Genomic DNA, 20,771 nt, shown 5'->3' on the forward strand with positions numbered 1-20,771 from the left:
GCCCGGGGGACGGAGGGAAGATTCCCTTCCGCCCCGCGTGGTGCTGGGCGGGTCTGGGCGTGGCGAGGGGAGCTTTCCCCAGCGCTTTTGTGGGTTGGGTCGTTGAACTAGGCGTCGGCTGAGAGAACCCTGCGGCGGAGGTTTGGCTTTGTGAGGAGGGCGGGAAGGGCCTTAGGAAACTTTTAAAAGCCGATTGGTCTGAAGGCTTTTGTTAGACTAAGCAGGGGCCTTCCTCTCACGCACCTCAATCATCTCCATTCTTTTTCCAGGGTCAGGCGAAGGCCTTTCAAAACCAAGGAGAGAAAGCAAATACCTGAAGAACTAAGAGTTCTCAAATCTCCATTGCTTTTTTTCCTCAACTCATTTAAAGGTGCAGTTTAATGGTTTTTGTCATAGTCACAGATAATGTGCAATTTAAAAACATTTTCTTCTAAAACAAACAAACCCCTATCCCCCCCAAACACCTCCTACCTCCTTCCCCCCTACTTTGTACCTCTAGGTTTCATATGAATAGAATCTAATCAGTGTGTGGTCTTTTGTGTCTGGCTTTCACTTAGCTTTCAAAGTTCATATTGTAGTAAGAATCAGTACTTCATGCTTTTTTTAGGACTGAATAATATTCCATGACACGATATGACCAGAACTCAGTAATTCAGCTATAATGAGTAATGATATATATGAAGATGTGTGGACAGAATTTCTGTGTGGATATATGTTTTTATTCTTTTTGATGGGGGTAGATACATAAAAGTCAAAATGGTGAACCTGTAATTTAATCAGCAAACCCTTGTGGTATAGTGGGTTATAATTTCCCACTCCAAGAGAGAAAAGATGAAGCTTTTAGTTTCTATAAATATTTATAGCCTCGGAAACCCACAGGGGCAGCTGTACTCTGTCCTGTAGGGTCACTGTGAGTCAAAATTGACTTGAAGGCAGTGAGTTTATGGTTTAATCATTTGAAGGACCATCAGACTGTTTTCCAAAGCATTTGGTTCATTGTACCTCCCATCACCAATCACTGCTCTTTTAAAGCCATGTCAAAATAACCAAATCCTAGCACAGCCCCTTGGAAATGTCTTTTTCAGAGAAGTTGAGGTTGTAGATTAATGTACTGATTTCTGCAAAAAATTTCAGAATGAGAAAACTAGAATTTGATGACGTTCTGCCTACTCTATCCCATATGTCTTCTTTTTACCTGCACTGCAACCAGTATTTAATAATTTTAAAATGTTATCTCTCCTTATGAGGACCTAAGACTTCTGTTCCTTTTTGACAGACTTGCTTAGGTATATAGTATGTCAGATTTTATAAGCTCACAAAACTATACTATTCCTGTCAGACTGAAATAATACATTGACTTAAAAAAAAACAGTGCTGTCAAATCAATTCTGACATATAATAATCCTGTGAGACAGACTAGAACTGTCCCATAGGGTGTTCGAGGCTGTCATTTTTAGCAAACCAGATAGCCAGATTTATTTTTTGCTTGCTCAATTAGCAGTCTAGCATACAACCACTTCTCCACCAGGCCTCCTTACATTATCTTCCTTTCCTCACATTCTCTCCTTCAAGTCACCACTCCAATAATGTGCTTTAACTTCTCGTCTAGGATAGTCCTGGTATTCTCTTTCTTTGGGAGAAAACGAAGAAAGCCTTTCATCTCCCATGTCAAGGTAGCAGCTGAGCTTCAGAGAAAGTGATGAACTCTTCTAATAATCTAAACACAAAGAAACGTTGTAAAAAAAACTTTCTGGTGTTACAGAACTCCTTAGAGTTTCCAAGACTATAAATCTTTAAGGAAGCAGATAGCCTTGGATTTCTCAAGAGGTCAGTGGTAGGTTTGAACCGCTTAGCTGGCCGTTAGCAGCCCAAGACCTAACCCACAGTACCAGCAGGTTTCCTTATAGTTCCCCATCAGGATGGCTACAATAATCAAAGATAGCTGCTAAGTGTTGATGAAGATGTAGGGAAACTGGAATCCTCTTACAATGGTGGTAGGAATATAGATTGTGTGCTTTCTATTCGCAAATGAAACGCCATTGAATTACACATTTTAAATGGGTTGGATCGTATGATTTACAAACTAATGTCTCAATAAAGCTGTTTTAATATAACAACAAGAAGGAAGATACTATTGATTTGTGATTGCACTACTCATTTTAAAGGCGATTTAGCCATTGGGGGTGTTGTCTAAAATTGATGTGGTAATGATTGTACGATTCTCTTTGATATGATTACATGATATAAGTATTGAATTGTTTGATATGTAAATTATGTGTTAATAAAAAAATTTTTTTAAAGAAGGAAGATCCTGAGAAATAATGAAAAAGAAGGAGCTTAAAAAAACAACACTGGAGGGTTGTTAGAGAAGGACATTTAAAGAATTAAGGTTGGGGAAAGATTTAAGTATTGGGGAACATTTTCAAACAAATAACATTTTAAAATAATCTCTGTGTTTAGCATAAAGCAAGCTCCTTAAAAATGTCTTCTGGGAGACTGAGAAGAAATATGATGGTGAGAAAAAGATCGCTAGTCTTACTCATAAGTGTATACTAAGACTTCAAGTTAGTATCCGCTGAAGCTTGAGACAGGTTTGAGATTTATGGTAGTTTTTCCTTAGAGGTTCATAATCTAGCCACAGTTTTTTTTCCTTTGTTTCAAACATTATATAAATGACACCCTTCTTTCAATTGTGTACTAATTATACCAATTGTTTTTCAGGAAAATTGGTCTGTTTGCTAACTGATAATTATAGCAGCCTAAATACTTCCTATTTCAGAGACAAAAATTAGATTGCCAAAACATGGGGTTATTGATAGCAGTTCAGTTCAATGACTAGCTGGGCTATAATAGGGTTTGTTCTTCAAGTTAGTGATTTTTCCAGTTATACGTGTGTGTGTTCATTCTTAACCCCTCCAGAAAAACCCCACTATTGAAATTATAGTGTGCTTAAATACAGCTTCATCATTCTCAAACCTCTCTCATTAAGCTAAAAAGGCAACAAAAGTTTTATTAACTAATTTTTGAAAAATAATTGTATTGGGGATTGCACAACTCTTATCACAATCCATCCATCCATCCATGTGTTGAGCACAGTTGTACATTTGCTGCCCTCATCATTCTCAAAACATTTGCTTTCTACTTGAGTCCTTGGTACCACCTCCTCATTTTCCCCCTCCCTCCCTGCCACCCCCTCCCCCATGAACCCTTGATAATTTTTAAATTATTATTATTTTGTCATGTCTTACACTGTCCGACGTCTCCCTTCACCCACTTTTCTGTTGTCCGTCCCCCAGGCAGGAGGATATATATATAGATCCTTGTCATCGGTTCCCCCTTTCTACTCCACCTTCCCTCCACCCTCCCAGTATCGCCACTCGCACCACTGGTCCTGAAGGGATCCTGGATTCCCTGTGTTTCCAGTTCCTATCTGTACCAGTGTACATCCTTTGGTCTAGCCAGATTTGTAAGGTAGAATTGGGATCATGATAGTGGGAGGGAGGAAGCATTAAATAACTACAGGAAAGTTGTATGTTTCATTGTGCTATACTGCACCCTGACTAGCTGGTCTCCTCCCAGAGACAATGTCCAGTTGTCTACAGATGGGCTTTGGGTCTCCACTCCACACTCCCCCTCCTTCACAATGATAGATTTTTTGTTCTTTGATGTCTGATACCTGATCCTATCGACACCTCCTGATCACATAGGCTGGTGTGCTTCTTCCATGTGGGCTTTGTTGCTTCTGAGCTAGATGGCCACTTGTTTATCTTCAAGCCTTTAAGACCCCAGATGCTATATCTTTTGATAGTCCGGCACCATCAACTTTCTTCACATTTGCTTGTGTACCCACTTTGTCTTCAGTGATCGTGTCAGGAAGGTGAGCATCATGGAATGCCAGTTTAATAGAACAAAGTGTTCTTGCGTTGAGGGAGTACTTAAGTAGAGGCCCAATGTCCATATGCTACCTTAATTCCAAATCTATAAATATATGCACATAGATCTATTTCCCCATTATCACATATAAATATATTTACATATATTTGCCTCCTAGTTTGCCCTTTCCCTCCTAGTTCTTTCCTTTATCTCATTTTACTTTCCTCTTGTCCCACTATCATGCTCAACCTTCATTCAGGTTTTGGTAATTCCTCTCAGTTACATTGCCCTTGATCAATCCCTACCATGCCTCTTACACCCTCCTCGCCACTATTATTAACTAATTATAAGTTTCAGGATTTATTTTAACACCACTTATATTCAGAAAACAACAAGGCAGAGACTAGCCAGTTTTATCCCAGTAACAGAATCACTCAAATATAACCTGTCTTTTGAAGAAGACCACATGGACCTTTTGCTAAAATTGGTCAGCAATTTGCTATACTAAACCTTTTTTTTTTTCTGGAAAATTTCAAACACATGAAGTAAACAGAATATTATCATGAACATACATGGACTCATCACCTAGGTATGTGTGTGTGTAATGTGTTAAAATATATAGAGTTGACCCTTTATCAGCAAAGGGTTAGGAATGCCAGCCAGTGAAGTTAAAAATCCACATATAATTTTATTTCTCAAAAATTTAACTACTAAAAAAAAAATTTACTACTAGCCTAACTCTTACCAATAACAGTCAATTACCATGTATTTTGTATATTGTGTGCATTACACACTGTATCCACATGCAAGCTGCATTTTACATACAAGAGTACAAGACATGTCGCTTGCAGCAACAGCTCCAAGAATGTCCTTTTAAGTTTTTACAATGATCCTTAAGCTATATTTCTTTGTCTTGAGATGGTGGGCAACCACAGCTTCAAGCCTCAATCTGCAGTAGATGTCAAGCAGTCCAACTGGTGATGTCATGGTAATGTCATGACTTCGCTTCCTGGGAGCACTTCCAGCACCGCTAGTCCCACTTTCCCTGAGTCCCGTGGTGTTATTCAAGGTTTATAGTAATGCACCAAACATGATGAAACGTCTGTGGGAACCCCAGGAGATCACGTTTTGTGGGATATCAAGAGGCATTTCCCCAGGTTGCCTCCCCCAAATAGATGCCAAACCTAGGGCTGCTTGCTACACATGGGAAACGACTGTACATTTACTTGGAGGTTATTGCGAGCAGGTCAGTGGTTATTCTCCCTAAGGGTTCTCAGCCATCCAGAGCAATCAAACTGTATAGTCTGTCCCACTAAATAGAGCCCACTCCCCTCTGATAAGGATAGTATATTGTTTCCCTGAAGGAGACCCCAGGGAAGTCAAGCCCACTCCAGGGTGACCAAGATTAGGCTGCCATATTGAGTATACATCTTGTCACATGTGTCCCCCTAATCCCTCTCCTTCATATTGTCATATGTGTCCCCCTAATCCCTCTCCTAGCTCATCCCCTTCCGGTCACGCATATGCCCATTGTACAACCTCTTCCCGTGACGTGTGTAGTCACCTATGTATACATAGGCCTTGGTTAGAAATAAAGGACAGCCACTCTCTCTTCCCACCCTGTCCTCCCGCTCTCTGCTCAGACTTGGCTGCTGAAATCATAGCTGTCCCGGAGATGAGCATGCTACTGAAAATGTGTCTGACTCCTTTATATTTTACTTTCTCTCCTATCTTCCATGACTTTACTATAATCTCTCTATATTACAACCGTACAATTTTTCCGATGAACCCATGATTGTGTTAGGGGCTGGCCTCCCCTCACACCTTTTTACTTTGAAACACATTTTGCTGGAGAAACCAGCTGCACATAGAACATTAAGGTCACATGATGTTTAAAGAAAAAATCTGATATCAGTGGACCTGTGCATTTCAACCATTCACCACGTAACACAAAATTTGCCATTTTAGCAGTATAATTCATGGTCATTAATGGCATTTGCCATACTACGCATTTCTAAAAATTTTTCATCACTCCAAACAGAAACCCTGTACCCATTTAAACCATAGCCGTCATGTCCTGATAGCCATTAATATTTAGTTTCTATGAATATGCCAATTCCTGATATTTCATATTACGTTAAGTGGAATCATGTCATTTTGTTTGTTTTTACATCTGGCTTCTCATGCAAGCACATTGTTTTCAGGGTTCATCTACATCACAGAATTTTATTCCTTTTCGTGGCTGAGTAATATTCCATTGGTTGGACATACCACATTGTGTCGATCCATTCAACTGCTGATGGACACTTGGGTTGGTTCTGCCATGTGGCTAGTTGACTAGTGTTTCAATGAACATTGGTGTGCATATGTCTGAACCCTTGCTTTCATTTCTCTTGGGTAAACGCCTAGGAGTGGAATTGCCGGATCAGATGGTAATTCTATATTTAATTTTTATCACCCAGTTTTCACAATTTTGCACATTCTGCTGTTCTTGTCTCATCTCCAACACTGTATCTCTCCACCCACACTCCTCCTACCCCCCATCTGAGTTCAGTTTCGTCATTAGGCAACTCCGGTTCCCTAGTTATGAGCCAGATGAAAGTATCTGAGAACTGTATCTGGTATACTACATTGTACTCATCCTCTGTCACCTTCACCCAGTCAAGGTACTCCATCTTCTTTGTGACCATTTCATGATTTAAAAGACGAGAGTAACACTCCCCACTTATCTTAAGTGCGCAGATGCCAAAGTTGTAGCTATTTATGAAGTCTCCTCACTCATAAAATCAAAAGGTATCTCTTCCTTTAATGCTTCATCTGTGTCTTATCAGAAAATTCTGACTGACTGGCTTCTTCCACAGGAAAAGAGAAATCAAAACAAAACCAACTTTAAACTATATAGATTCCACTTAAGAAAGCCACCTCTTCTTCCCGAGTCCCCCCAGGCTTAAAATGGAGATACTCTTCTGCCTTAATGTTTCCCATCCACATAATGGGGCTCTGACGTGGTTGGCGAAGCTTTGGGCTGTGAACCACAGAGTTGTGGGTTCAAACCCTTTAGCCATTCTGCTGGGAAAAGATGAGGTTGTCTGCTCCCATAAAGAGTTACAGTCTTAGAAACCCTATAAAGTGTCACTGTGAGTGAGAATCAAGTTGATGACAATGGGTTTGGTTGTCAGATTAAAATGGAGCAGTTGTAGTTAGGTGCCTTTGATTTGACTGTGATTCACCGAGACCCTCTGTATAACAGGAAAACGATGCCTGATCCCACAGCATCCCCACAATAGTAGGGCTGTTTGAATTCCTGTTGCAGCCGCTGTGTCCATCCATCTCACTGAGAGTCTTCTTTGCCTTCCTTGACCCTGTGCTTTCCCCAAGCACGATGTCCTTCTCAAGGCATTAGCAATGACTATTAGCTGGCAGCTCGTTTTCAACTTGGCCGATGGGTTGAAATTGTTTGTTATTTTGAAAGTGAAACAGAAACAGAATGTTAAGTCAGATGCCAGAGAGGGAAGCAGATCCTCTGGGGCCAGTTTCTATTTCTCACCAGTGAGCTGGAGTGCTTCACAGGCTCTCTCCCCACCAACAAGCTCCCTGAGTAGGCTGAAAGGCTTTCTTCTTTTCATGGGTTGGGAAACTGAGCCCCAGAAGTGAGCTCTCCAGCCAGAGGCACCATGAGGCAGTGATGAAAGTTAGTACAGGCTGCCCAGTGCCCTTTGCACTCATGTCCATTCACTGTACTTCTAATAAAAGACCTTGCAAAACAAGTTCCTTCTCGTACATAAACTGCTTTCCCATCTGGTGTCTTTATGGATACTGCAAACATCAGACAGTGTTGGGGAGGTCAGGAACCTGCCACTGAAATGTTAGGTCAGCATAATTCCCTACTGATAGTCATATAGCATTGCACTCCACGCATTGTGGCCACTGTGTGCCCACTGAGTACCAAGCACTAAGCAAAGGACAAACCCCTCTTTTTGTGGAGCTTATAAACAGGCACACACAAAAAAGTAAATGTCAGATTTCATGTCTTCAGTTCCTAGGGCCTCAATCGCAAGGCATCACACACTGGTGGATTTGGAGAAGATAAATTTATCATCCCAAAGTTCTGGAGGCCAGAAGTTGTCACCAGGAGTGTGCTCCCTCCGAAGCTCAAAGGAAGAAGCTACCTTGCAACTTCTACCTTCTGTAAGCTACAGGTATTCCTTGGCTTGGGGCCCCATCACCCAAATCTCTTACCTCCTTGTGCACAAGCCCTCCTTCCTGGTGTCTTCTCTTATAAGGACATTTGTCATTGGTTTGACAGCCCACCTAGGTAATCCAAGATGAAGTCACCCTAAGATCCTTAATTTTATTTGCAAAGATCCTGTGTTAGTCCGAGCAGACTAGAGAAACAAAGCCAGGGAGACTTATATGTGAATAAGAAAGAGGTTTATATACAAGAGCAATTGAACATTGAGAAAACATCCCAACCCAGTCCAGATCAAGTCCATAAGTCCCACATTAGCCCATATGTCCGATATAATAAGTCCTCTTCAGATTCATGAAACACATGCAATGAAGCCAAATGCAGGAAAATCACAGGCCAGTGGGTGGGAGGTCTTGTGGATCCAGTGGTGGTGTAAACATCTCAGCAGGGGTCTCCATGTGGCTTCTCCAGCTCCAAGGGTCTGGCTGCATCAAGGTAAGTCAGTGTGGCTTCTCCTCAGGGATATCTCGTGGGGAGTCCTCAGAGAGAGTCTCCTGCCTCCAAGGAGGAAATACAGGAGTTCCCAGAATCCTCAGGAGAAGGTCATGCCCACACAGAGTCCTCATTGGCTATAACCCGATTGATAGACTGGATTCCACCCCTTCACTTTTAATCCTCTCAAGTTCCAAATTGATACCAGAATATGTAACTACCGCAGATCCTTTTTCCAAATAAGATCGCATTCACAGGCTCCAGGTGGCCATATCTTTTGGAAGGCCACCATTCAACCCACAACAAGTGGCTATGCTAATAAAGTTGGAAACAGTTTCATAAAAGAGATATTCTAATTGTTTTATGTTTAACTTTCATGCACACTTTGTTTCAAGTTAGGATGGCAATTCCTCCCATGTACCCTCATTTATCCCACTTCCTCCTTGTGTTTTCTGTTTCCATTCCTTTTTCTCTCCTCACCTTCTCAACTTTGTCCTTGGATCTTGAATAGTTGATTATTCTTTTTTTTTACTCATTTTGTTAGGGGCTCATACAACTTATCACAATCCATACAGACATCAATTGTGTAAAGCACACTTGTACATTCATTGGTCTTATCATTCTCAAAACATTTGCTCTCCATTCACCTAAGGCCCTGGCATCAGCTCCTCCTTTGTTCCCCTCGCTCCCCGGAATAGTTGCTTATTCTAACACAGAGGTGAGGCCAGCTCCAGACCTAAAGGGTGACTGAGGACCAGTCTGAGAGGTCCCACAAGGCTCTATCCAATCAGTGAGCCTCATCTAGTGTATGATTTGGGGGTTTGGTCCACATTCCTCTCCCACATTATTTAGTACCTTTAAACGCGATCCTTATCAGAGCCATTGGCAGTGGTAGCCAGCTACCACTAATACTAATCTCAGGGTCCTAGAGGCTGATGTTTGCATGGTCCAAAGATGGGAAATATTAAAGAACACATAGATTCTGTTCTACATCTTTTTTTCTCCAGTTGTACGACAAAATTCTATATAATTGAACTCATTTTTTTCTATGTTTATATTCAAATGGAGTTATTTTCTGTGGATGGTGGTGCTACTTGTTAGACGCCACTGCGTTGGTTCCGACTCCTAGCTACTGTATGCACCACAGGGTGAGACTGCACCTGGCCCTGCGCCAGCCTCACACTGCTCCTGTTTGAGCCCTTGGTTGCAGCCACAAGGTCAATCCACCTTTTTTTTTTTTTGTACTTTTTGAAAAACCTGATTTGATTTTCCGAATCAAAAGGTGTGCTCGTGCTAAATTTACAACATTTAGCTCTCACGGATATCTCACTTTCCAGAAACTAGTAGCAAGGCTCAGAGCTGTGTAAAATTGAACACCCCAAACCACATTTTCAAGGGAAACCATTTTAAAGCTCCCTCACACTGGCATGTCTAATGTAAAAATTAAGATTAAACGATGGCTGCCAATTTCAGTGACAAGGGTTTTTCAAGAATTAATAATCAGACCTTTACTTAAAACAGAAAAATTTAAATTATCTGTGGGGTTTCATACCTGACAATATATATTTTTTCCCTGACAATATATTTAAGTAATGAAAAACATAACACTCCTCCAGTCCCTAAGTCAGAAAATATATTATTTAAACTTGGAACAGGAAAATTATAAATGAAACTTTAAAATTACTCTCTCTATATATATATGTATATATCTACGTATGTATATAATTTACTACACCATTTTAACTCTCATGTTTACTAAGAGACTTAGGAAATTAAAACCAAATTCTGCATTCCAGGGCCAAATAGAAAATGTTCTCTCCCTGCTTAAGTCAGTCTATCTCATTGAGCGGCTTCCTGTTTTTCACTGACCCTCTGCCTTACAAGCATGATGTCCTCCTCCGGGGACTGGTCTCACCTAAGAACATGTCCAGAAAACGTCCTGTGAAGCCCCGCTGTTGTCGCTCGTAAGGAACGTTCTGGCTATACTTCTTCCAAGACAGGCTTGTTCCTCCTCCTCCTGAGATGGTGCAAATAGCTCTGGGGGATAGTGTACCTCCAGAAGAGCCGCAGAAAAACGTTTGATGATCTACTTCCCCAAACAACCACTGATCTACCACTCAGCCATTGAAAGTCCCATCGAGCACAGGTCTGCTCTGACATACATGGGGTCAGCATGGATTCATCTGGACAGCACAGCAACTGGTGGTCCTGGTTCTGTAGTCAAACACACTCTAAATTTCTCCCTCTCTGTACTTTGAAAAGAGAACTGCGGCGTGAGCAACTCCATTCTCCTCGTGTTACAAAACCACTTGTAGCCTCCTGCACCACCGGTGACGGATTAAAGGAACAGAGAGCGTCTCGCTGCTTTTGTTTCTATGGCCCAAGGATGTCAGAGTCAAGAATTTCAGTTGAGTTTCTGGGAGCAAAAGGCACAAGGACTTCATATATATAATCATTTTTATTGGGGGCTCGTACAACTTTTATCACAATCCATGCATACATCTGTTGTGTCAAGCACATTTGTACATTTGTTGCCCTCATCATTCTCCAAATATTTGCTTTCTACTTGAGCCCTTGCTATCAGCTCATTTTTTGTCCTCCCCGCCACCCCCTGCCTCATGAACCCTTGATAATTTATAAATTATCATTTTGTCATATCTTACACTGTCTGACTTCTCCCTTCACTCACTTTTCTGTTGTCCATCCCCCGTGGAAGAGGTTCTATGTAGATCCTTATAATCAGTTCCCCCTTTCCACCCTTCCTTCCCGCCACTCTCACCACTGCTCCTGAAGGGATCATCTGTCCTGGATTCCCTTTGTTTCCAGTTCTTATCTGTACCTGTGTACATCCTCTGGTCTAGCCAGATTTGTGAGGTAGAATTGGGATCATGATAGTGGGGGTGAGGGAGTGGAGAAGGAAGAATTTAAGAACTAAAGGAAAGTTGTATGTTCATCATTGCTACCCTGCACCCTGACTGATCCGTCTCCTCCCCGAGACCCTTCTTTAAGGGGATGTCCCATTGCCTACAGATGGGCTTTGGGTCCCTAATATGCACTCCCCCTCATTCACAATGATAAGATTTTTTTGTTCCTTGATGCCTGATACCTGATCCCTTCAACGCCTCATGATCACACAGACTGGGGTGCTTCGTCCCAAGTGGGCTTTGACAAGAACTTCTTTTAAAAATGTTAACTTTTTTTTTAAACATTGTCATTTGGATAGAAATTTGCAGAGCAAATAGGTTCCACTTCAGTCTCAAGGACATCTAATAATCATAGTCTGAAGTATGATTACAGCTTCTTTGTATGGGGGCACTCAACACAGAGATAGTTACTTACATCTCCAAAGAAGAGACACCTACAGCCTGGGGACACACAGGGGTTTGCACCCAGGAAATCTGTTACAGTGAGCCAGAGTTGTAGAAGACTTGGGTCTTAGTGTCCTAGTATTGCTGTAACAGAAACACCACATGTGTGTGGCTTTATAAAAAGGAGATTATTTTTTCACATTTTAGGAGACCAGAAGTCCTTTCCCCCCTTTGTGCTTATGGGCTTCTCTCACGTCTCCAAAGACATTAGGTACCATGCAACTATTTGGTCTCTCCCAGGCCAGAGCAAAGTAACGTGAAGAAAAAGATGCAAGGAAACACTAAGGCTAAAGAACTAAGGGGCCACATGAACTCCAGCCTCCCCTATCCTGAAACCAGAAGAACTAGGTGATGCCCAGCTGTCACTATTGACCTCTCTGAAAGGGATCCCAATAGGACGTGTGGAAGGAGTGGGGTAAAAGGATGGATTAAACTTGAAAGTCATAAGCAAGACCAGCATACTGGTCTGATAGAGACTTCTGGGACCCCTAAGTCAATGCCCATAGTCACCCTTCCAACTTGAAATTGAACTCACCTCTTTGGTTCAATTTTCAGCCAAATAATAGACAGGCCTATAAGTCTACAGGGACATAAAACCAGGGTAGTAGGCACTCCTTAGAGCAATCAACCTTATGGGCCCCGAAGGGCAGCACTTGCCTAGGGATAAAGCTCAGAAGGCAGGAAGGGATAGAAAGGAAGGAGACATGGAAATGGGAAACATAGGGAGGAAGTAGAATAAATGTTACAATGTAGAGATTGCAATCAAGGTCACAAAACAGAATGTTTATGAATTATTGAACCCAATTTGCTCTGTAAACTTTCACTGAAACCACAGTTTAAAAAATTAAAACAAAAAGATGCACCATACAAAGATATGGCCTCATTAAAATAACGAGCCTTACCCCAACACATGTTTTAGAGGCTCACAGTTCAATCTGCGATTATACATATGACAAGCACAATGAGCTTAACTAATTTTTGCAAACTTCCTGGCGCTTGGATAACTTGAATATTTCCATGGACTCAAAAAAGAAGAGACCCCCGGCGCCCTTCAGTGCGGACGGAAGATGGCTTCTGCCACCCGCTTCATCCAACGGCTGCGGAACTGGGCATCTGGGTAAGACCTGCAGGCGAAGCTGCAGCTGCGGTACCAGGAGATCGCCAAGCGAACCCAGCCGCCTCCCCGGCTCCCCGTGGGCCCCAGCCACAAGCTCTCTAACAATTATTACTGCACTCGCGATGGCTGCCGGGAAGCTGTGCCCCCTTCCATCTTCATGTCCTCCCAGAAGGCGCTGGTGGCAGGCACGCTAGCAGAGAGTGCGGTGGCAGCCACTGAGAAGCGGGCCGTGACACCAGCAACTCCCATAAAGCCCTGGGAGTTGTCCCAGGACCAGCCCTACCTGTGACCCTGCACCCGGAGCCCACCTGTGCTGCTTCCACTTCCGGGGACCGTGACCTCGCTGATGACAAATATACAGAGCATCCTGGTCACACAAAAAAAGAGACCATCCTTTGGTATCCAACCTTTGGGGGTCTTCTGTGTATTGTTACCTGTTAGTGTGAGAGCCTGACAGGCAACTTATAGGAAATGAAAGAATGGAGAAATTGGTGAGGCAAACATTATCGATAGCTACCTAGTTAGCTAGCTATGGTCAATATGGTCGGTGCTATTAATGTGTATAATGTTCCCATATTTCATCCATATTATAGCAGTATAATTCTTTTCCCCTTTTTCTTTCTATTAAAGTTTTAAACATTTTTGTTGTTGAGAATATGCACGGCAAAGCATACATCAATGCAACGTTTCTACATGTTCTACAACCATTCTGTCACTCAGGGATGCAGGTTACACTCAAGTTGTACAACCATTCTCACCTCTTGTTCCAAGTTGCTCCTCCCCATCAACATAAACTCACTGCCCCCTTAAGCTTCCTATCTGCCCTTTCCAGTAGCTGCTCTCATTTTTATCCCATGTAGATAGTTCTTGAAAAAGCATAATGCAAAAGGCAGACTTGTTTTCCTAGTTGAGCTACTGTTCGGCTCTAAGAAGGCTTCAGGAAATTTTTTTGTTTAAGATTTGGAGATTATCTCAAGGCAACTCTTCTAGGGGTTCAGCTAAGAACCATGAAGCCATATAGTCTGAAATCTTTGAGAATTTTAAATTCTGTTTTGTGTCCCCCCCCCCACCCTCGTGATCAGGATTCTTCTATAGAATCTTTTATCAAAATGTTCAGTCATGGTCACTACACATCACCCAAATCTTCTGATATCAGGGCAAAGAAGGCAATTGTTCATGAAGGGAATTAGCCACACAGTCCATATTCTCCTCCTGTTCCTAACCTTGCTTCTCGCCTTGCTCTAGGTGAAATTGTTATGCGTTGAATGAGCACTCGCAAACTTTTAACACTCCCTCTACTATACACCTAGGAGGTAGACCAGAAGTACTAAACATACTATTTTAATCCTTATTCCATTGTGTCAAGAGACTGCATTTTATCTACCCATTCATTCATTAGTTAATCACCTAGGTCCATGGACACATTCTGAATTTCATAAATCTCACAGTGAAGCAAACTTTAAGATATATTTATCCTAGTCAAAGTTCCAAGTGAGTATAGTGTTACAACAGACAGTTACCAAAATGGGAACCTATATCGTTTTCAGACATTCACCCATGGGCATGAGTGACAGGCCCATTTAATATTTATAGGTATGATTCCAGTCTAGCAAAGTTAAAAGTAGATCGAGTTAACCTCCCGATTCTCTTGAGAAGTACTATCAGGATCATGAATGCAGTGGGGGAAACTTTGGGGTCTGAAGACCATAATCAACACATTTATTGGATCTCTAATTGTGTTTGGTGCTCTGCCAGATGAAATGGTTCACAGAATTAGCTCAACCCTGTTTCTTGCCTGTAAACATTTACAATCCCAGGCAGACAGGCTGACGCACATGCACGGTTACAGCCAAAAGTTACCACCAAAGTGGACATGAAGCCAGCTGATAAATGAACGAGGTAAACACCGAGAAAGGTATACGGCATGGAGCTAAAGAGAGCTACCTTGAAAATTCCAACTTCAGGTTCTGCAAAATAAAAGGATTCACATTCTGCTATATCCCTAACCCACTGCCATCAAGCGAATTCAGAACTGCTCCCTGTAGTTTCTGAGGCTGCAAACGCTTTATAGAAGCAGACAGCCTCTTATTTCTCACAAGGTTCGACTGGTAAGTTTGAACCATAAACTTTGTGGTGAGCCTCAGCCCACTGTGTGACCCACTCTTCCACCAGTGCTCTTTCTATAACACTATATCCATCATAGACAGATAGATGGGCTCATAATTATTCCCTAAAAGGTCACCCTTTTGTCCATCCTCATTCCAAAATCCTCTGCCTTATAGGTTTACCAAGATTTTAATCACTTTTTATAGAACCCAAAAGACCATGATTCTGAATACTACTCTCTGCCCCCACATCTTTACTAAAAGAGCTTTTTTTTTTGAAGACTGTTGACAAGATTTCCATAGCACAGTTCTTTGACCTTGTTTTGATTGTTTTTTTTTAAATTCCAACAAACTTACTTCTTTCCTTTAAGAATTGTATTGTGTTTTTGGTGTTGGGTGCCCTTGAGTCGAGTCTGACGCACGGCGACCCCGCGTAGAACAGAAGGAAACACCGCCTGCTCCTGCGCCATATCCGCCTGACCTGATACTAGATTCGCTTAGAATTTGACTAGGGTAAAGCTGTTCAAAATTTTGCTTCACTTCACTGTGGGATTTATGGAATTCAGAGTGCTTCCATGTTCGAGCCCGTTGTTGCAGCCACTGTGCCAATCCATATCGTTGAGGGCCCTCCCCTTTATCACTGCCCCTTGTTTACCAAGCCTGATGTCCTTCTCCAGGGACTAGTCTCCCCTGACAACATGGCCAAAGCACCTGAGGCAAAGTATCACCATCCTTGCCTCTACAGAACATTCTAGATGTATTTTGACCAGGACAGGTTTGTGCGTTCTTTTGACCGTCCATGGTACCTTCAAAAGCCTTTGCCAGCACCATGACTGAAATACATTGATTCTTCTTCGGTCTTCCTTATTCATTACCCAACTGTCACATACATAGGCGACAATCGAAACCACCATGGCTTGGGTCAGGCGCACCTCAATCCTCAAAGTATCATCCTTGCTTTTCTTTCTTTCTTTCTTTCTTTTTTAACATCCTTGCTTTTCAACACTTGAAAGAGGTCCTGGGCAGCATCTTTATCCAATACGGTGTGTCATTTTGTTGTGGTGAAATAGATAAACCTAAACCTTTGCCAATGTAACCATTTTCATGTGTACAATTCAGGGGCATTAAGGCCATTCGCCATGCTGTACAAACATCACCACTATCCATTTTCCCAAAGTTATACATCACCCCAGACAGAAAGTCGGTGTCCCATCAAACAATACCTCCCACCCCCCTCGCCCCACAATCCCTACTAAGAACCCATAAAATTTTGTCTGTATGCATTGACCGACCATAGGCATTTTAATATAAGTGGAACTGTCCTTTTCCGTCTGATTTATTTCACTCTGCATAGAGTCACTAACATTCATCCAGCTATCAGAATTTTATTTATCGCTATGGCTCAGTAATGTTCCATTGTTTTCTAGAGTATATATATTTGCTTATTCATTCATTAGTTAATGGCCACTTTGAGATGGCCATTCTCTCTTGACTACTGTGAATGATGCTACCATGTATCTGTCTGAGTTCCTGCTTTCAAGTCTCTTGGGTTTATACCTAAGAATGGAATTAGTGGGTCATAACCTCTTTTGCTAAACTGTTTTCCATAGTGGTTGGGTCATTATACATTTTCCACTTCCTCCTCAACTTGTTTTTGTTCCTCTGTTTGTTTATAATTGTTAGGTTGTCGTTGTTAGGTGCCATCGGGTTGATTCCGACCCTAGGCACAACAGAGTAAAACCCTGTGCAGTCCTTCGCCATCCTTACATTACATCTATGTCTGAGCCCATTGTTGCACCCGCGGTGGCAATCCGTCTTGTTGAGGGTGTCTCTTTTACCACCACTCTGATTATAGGTGCTTATTAGGAAGCTAGCAAAGTCCAAAATACTAAGGATGAAGGTCTTTTCTCTGTAGCACATCTCTTCAACCGTTCTGGCAAGCGTGTCTCTTGGTTCTCAGCCTCTCAGTCATGTGATCTCTTGACCTCTGCCTCAGTGGGCGAGGAAGTATACCAGCCACTCTCAAGGTCTTGCGAGACTTCTCTGTTCTGCCCCATGCTGTCAGTGCCGTGGGCTTCAGACAGAGATCTCCCATGTGTTCTGCTTCCTCACCAACTTGTTACTTGCGGTCTTTCTGGTAACAGCCATCCTTCTAGGAGGTGAAGTTTACTTCCTTATGGTTTGATTGGCATTACTCTGATGACCGACAATGTTAAGTATCTTTTCATATGTGTGCTGGCCACTTGTGTGTTTTCTTTGGGAAAGTGTCTATTTGAGCCCTTTTCCTGTTGTGGTAGTTATATAATCTGTTGTCAATTTGAGAGGATTAAGAATGAAGGAGCAGAGTTTATCCTGTCAATCAGGTTGTACCTTGACTAACTCATTTGGAGGTGCTAAGGAGATAAGTAGCCTGCTGGAGACGGGACACGCTGTCTCCCTGCAAGACATTTCTCCAGACATGGAGCTACCCTGATGCAGCCAGAGCCCTGGGAGCTGCAGGAGCCACGTGGAGACCCCTGCCAGTACTGACCCTTACCAGACCCCTGACCACCGGATCCACAAGACTGCCCACCCACTGGCCTGTAATCTTTCTGCATTTGGCATCATTGCATGTGTTTCCTGAATCTGAAGAATACTTTATAGATTGATATCAGACATATGGGCTAATATTGGACATATGGACTTGATTTGGACTGGGCTGGGATGTTTTCTCAATATTCAATTGCTCTTGTATATAATGTTTTTTCCTATCCACATCTGAGTGTCTATGAATTTGTTTCTTTAGTTTACCTGGACTAACATACCTGTTTTTAAATCAGATTGTTTATCTTTCTGTTTCTGAGTTATGGGAGTGTTTTATGTATTCTGTGTATTAAAACCGTATCAGATACACGATCCCTTAGTATCTTCTCCTATTCTTTAAGGTCGCCTCTTCACGTTCTTGAGAAAGTTTTATTTCCTTTTTAATCTCTTCTAATTCAACTCAACTGTTAATTTAGAATGGTCTCTTTTACTTGACGAGCCAATTGTTTCATCATTTGACACTTGCAAAACAAATGGCTTGTTTTGTGAAGTAAGAGAAAGCCTCGGTTGAGTTTAGCGCAAAGCCGAGGGATGTACCCAAGGTCTACGGCCAGGGGGTAAGGGTAGGTAGACCTATGCGAGGACGCTTACACGATTTGAGATATGGTGTCTTATTCAATGAACTACAGGTGGGGAACTAGAACCATGGCCAGTAGACAAGACCATCTTAGTGGCCCTACGCAAGACAGCATGAAACACTGCCTGATCCTATGCCATCCTCACAAGTATGTTGGATCACTTTGTTGCTGACACGATGTCGCTCCATCTCATTGAGTGTCTTCTTTCCTGATGACTCTTCCCTTGACCAAGTATGATGCCCTTGTCCAGAGACTGGTCGCTCCTGATACCATGTTCCAATTATGTGAAATGAATTAAGTCTTGCCATCCTTCTTTTGAAGGAGCATTCTGGCTGTACTTCTTCCGAGAAAGATTTATGCTTCTAATGGTACACAGTACTTTCAATGTTCTTTGTCAACACCACAGTTCAAATGCATCCATGTGTAACACACCAATTTATAATCTAGTGTATTTTCTTTTTATTTATTTAAAAAATTTTTTTTATTTTAACAATTTATTGGGGCTCATACAATTCTTTTCACAATCTAGTGTATTTTCTAAAGATAATGTATGGTGTTTTAGGTGAAGGTTTACACAATGGCTTAGGTTCCAATTCAATAATTTCTGAACAAGTTACTGAGTTGTTTGGGTTGCATTCTTCACAATGTGATCTAGTGTATCTTTAATGCATTTATTGAAATTCTGATTATTAGAGTTTATATATATATTTTTTGCTTATATATTTTTCTTCTCTTATTAATTAGGGTCTTTTAGTTGCAAATAACTACCTCAAACATGCTTGATCTTAAAAAAATATATAAAAAGACAGGTATTAACTAAACAGGCCAATCCAGCAAACCTTCTTTAAAAAACAACAAAGAAATTCCAGCCCCTTGCCATCAAGTTGGCTTCAGCTCTTGACATCCCCCTGTGTTACAGAAGAGAACTGCTTCAGAGGGTCTTCATAACGCCAGTGTTTAAGGCAAGGAGCTCTGCTGGTGGAAATGCTTATCTGAAAAGATTGAAGGTTTGATTCATCTAGTGCCTCTGTGGGAGCAAGACCTGGCAATGTGCGCTCCTGGAGATTATCGTCTCGGTAACTCTATAGGCAGCTGTTCTCTGTCATGTGGGGTCACTGTGAGTCAAAAATAGGCTTGACTAAACCCAGAAAACTCAATAGCAACCATTCAGTGTTTAGATAATAAATTTCTCATATTTTAATATAGTAATATTGGTGGTAGAAAAAAAACCCCTGAAACTTTAAAAAATAATTTTAATGGGGGGCTCGTACAGCTCTTATCATAATCCATCCATCCATCCATTGTGTCAAGCACATTTGTACATTTGTTGCCCTCATCATTCTCAAAACATTTTCTTTCTAACTGATCCCTTGATATCACCTCCTCATTTTTCTCCCTCCCCCCACAAACCTACAACTTTTTGCTGATTAAAGATGGATCAATACCTTTCTTCCTAATTCTCTTCATGTGAATTTTTCTATCTCAAGGCAGCCTTGCACTCCTGAAATAAACTCAACTTAGAAGTAGTGTTAAAAAAAAGATTGATCAATGATGCTGTTGCTGTGAGATATTGATTACATTGAACTTAAGCTTGAATGTACCCCAAGGGTATGATTCTTCAAGTGTAGTAGGTAAGGAACCAGGTAAAAAACATTTCATAAAAAAAACACCATTTCACAAATATTTCAGTCCATCTTCATTTCGTTCATTCTCTGGAAAAAGAATCTCACTCTTCCTTTTGTTCCAGAGTAGAGAGAACCCCAAATCCGAAATATAATTTATAGAGACAGGACAAAGACAAACAAAACAAAGATTCATCTGCATGGGGGAGACTGTAGCAACTCAATTCATCAGAGTTGTAGGCGGGACCACAGAAGTAGGAAAGGGACATGTAGACTATTCTACATAGACAAGGTCAAGACTCTGCCAGCAAGGCAGTCAGGATATGGCTCGTGGTCATGGAGAGCCTCAAACAAACCCTCAAACTCACTGCCATCGAGTTGGTGCCAACTTAGAGTGAGTGACCCTGGAGGATAAGGGGAAGCGGCCCTTATAACTCTTTATGGAAGCAGAGAGCCCCATCGTTCTCCCAAGGAGCAGCTGGTAGTTTTGAACTGCTGGACTTGGGAATTGGAATTGAAGCCCAAGTCATAACCACTGAGCCTCCAGGGCTCCCCATGTCGAGGCTAGTACCTTCAAGTCCATCAGGGTTATGCCTAAGCATATCCCTAAGGGATTTGGAACCCATCTTCTAACACACTTTGCCTGAAGACAAAGCTATTCGCACAGCCAGTTCATGGTCAGGAAGAATTCGAAGGAGGCTGAATCTATGTGGAGACTCAAAACGGGATTTAGATATTTTCACTGTAAAATTAGTGCAAACATATTGCTCCTATTTTAAGCTTTAATACACCTTTTTCCCCTTTGAGTTTCCTAGACTGTACTTTTATTATTATTAATTGGGAG

General features: G+C 41.8%; 1 pseudogene; it reads left to right on the plus strand.

The window, feature by feature from the left end:
* Window positions 1-12,989: 12,989 nt before the first annotated feature.
* LOC142429371 (NADH dehydrogenase [ubiquinone] 1 alpha subcomplex subunit 7 pseudogene) lies at window positions 12,990-13,417 on the plus strand (annotated as a pseudogene).
* Window positions 13,418-20,771: the final 7,354 nt, after the last annotated feature.

Source organism: Tenrec ecaudatus, chromosome 16 (assembly GCF_050624435.1).
Source record: "Tenrec ecaudatus isolate mTenEca1 chromosome 16, mTenEca1.hap1, whole genome shotgun sequence".
Classification (NCBI taxonomy): domain Eukaryota; kingdom Metazoa; phylum Chordata; class Mammalia; order Afrosoricida; family Tenrecidae; genus Tenrec; species Tenrec ecaudatus.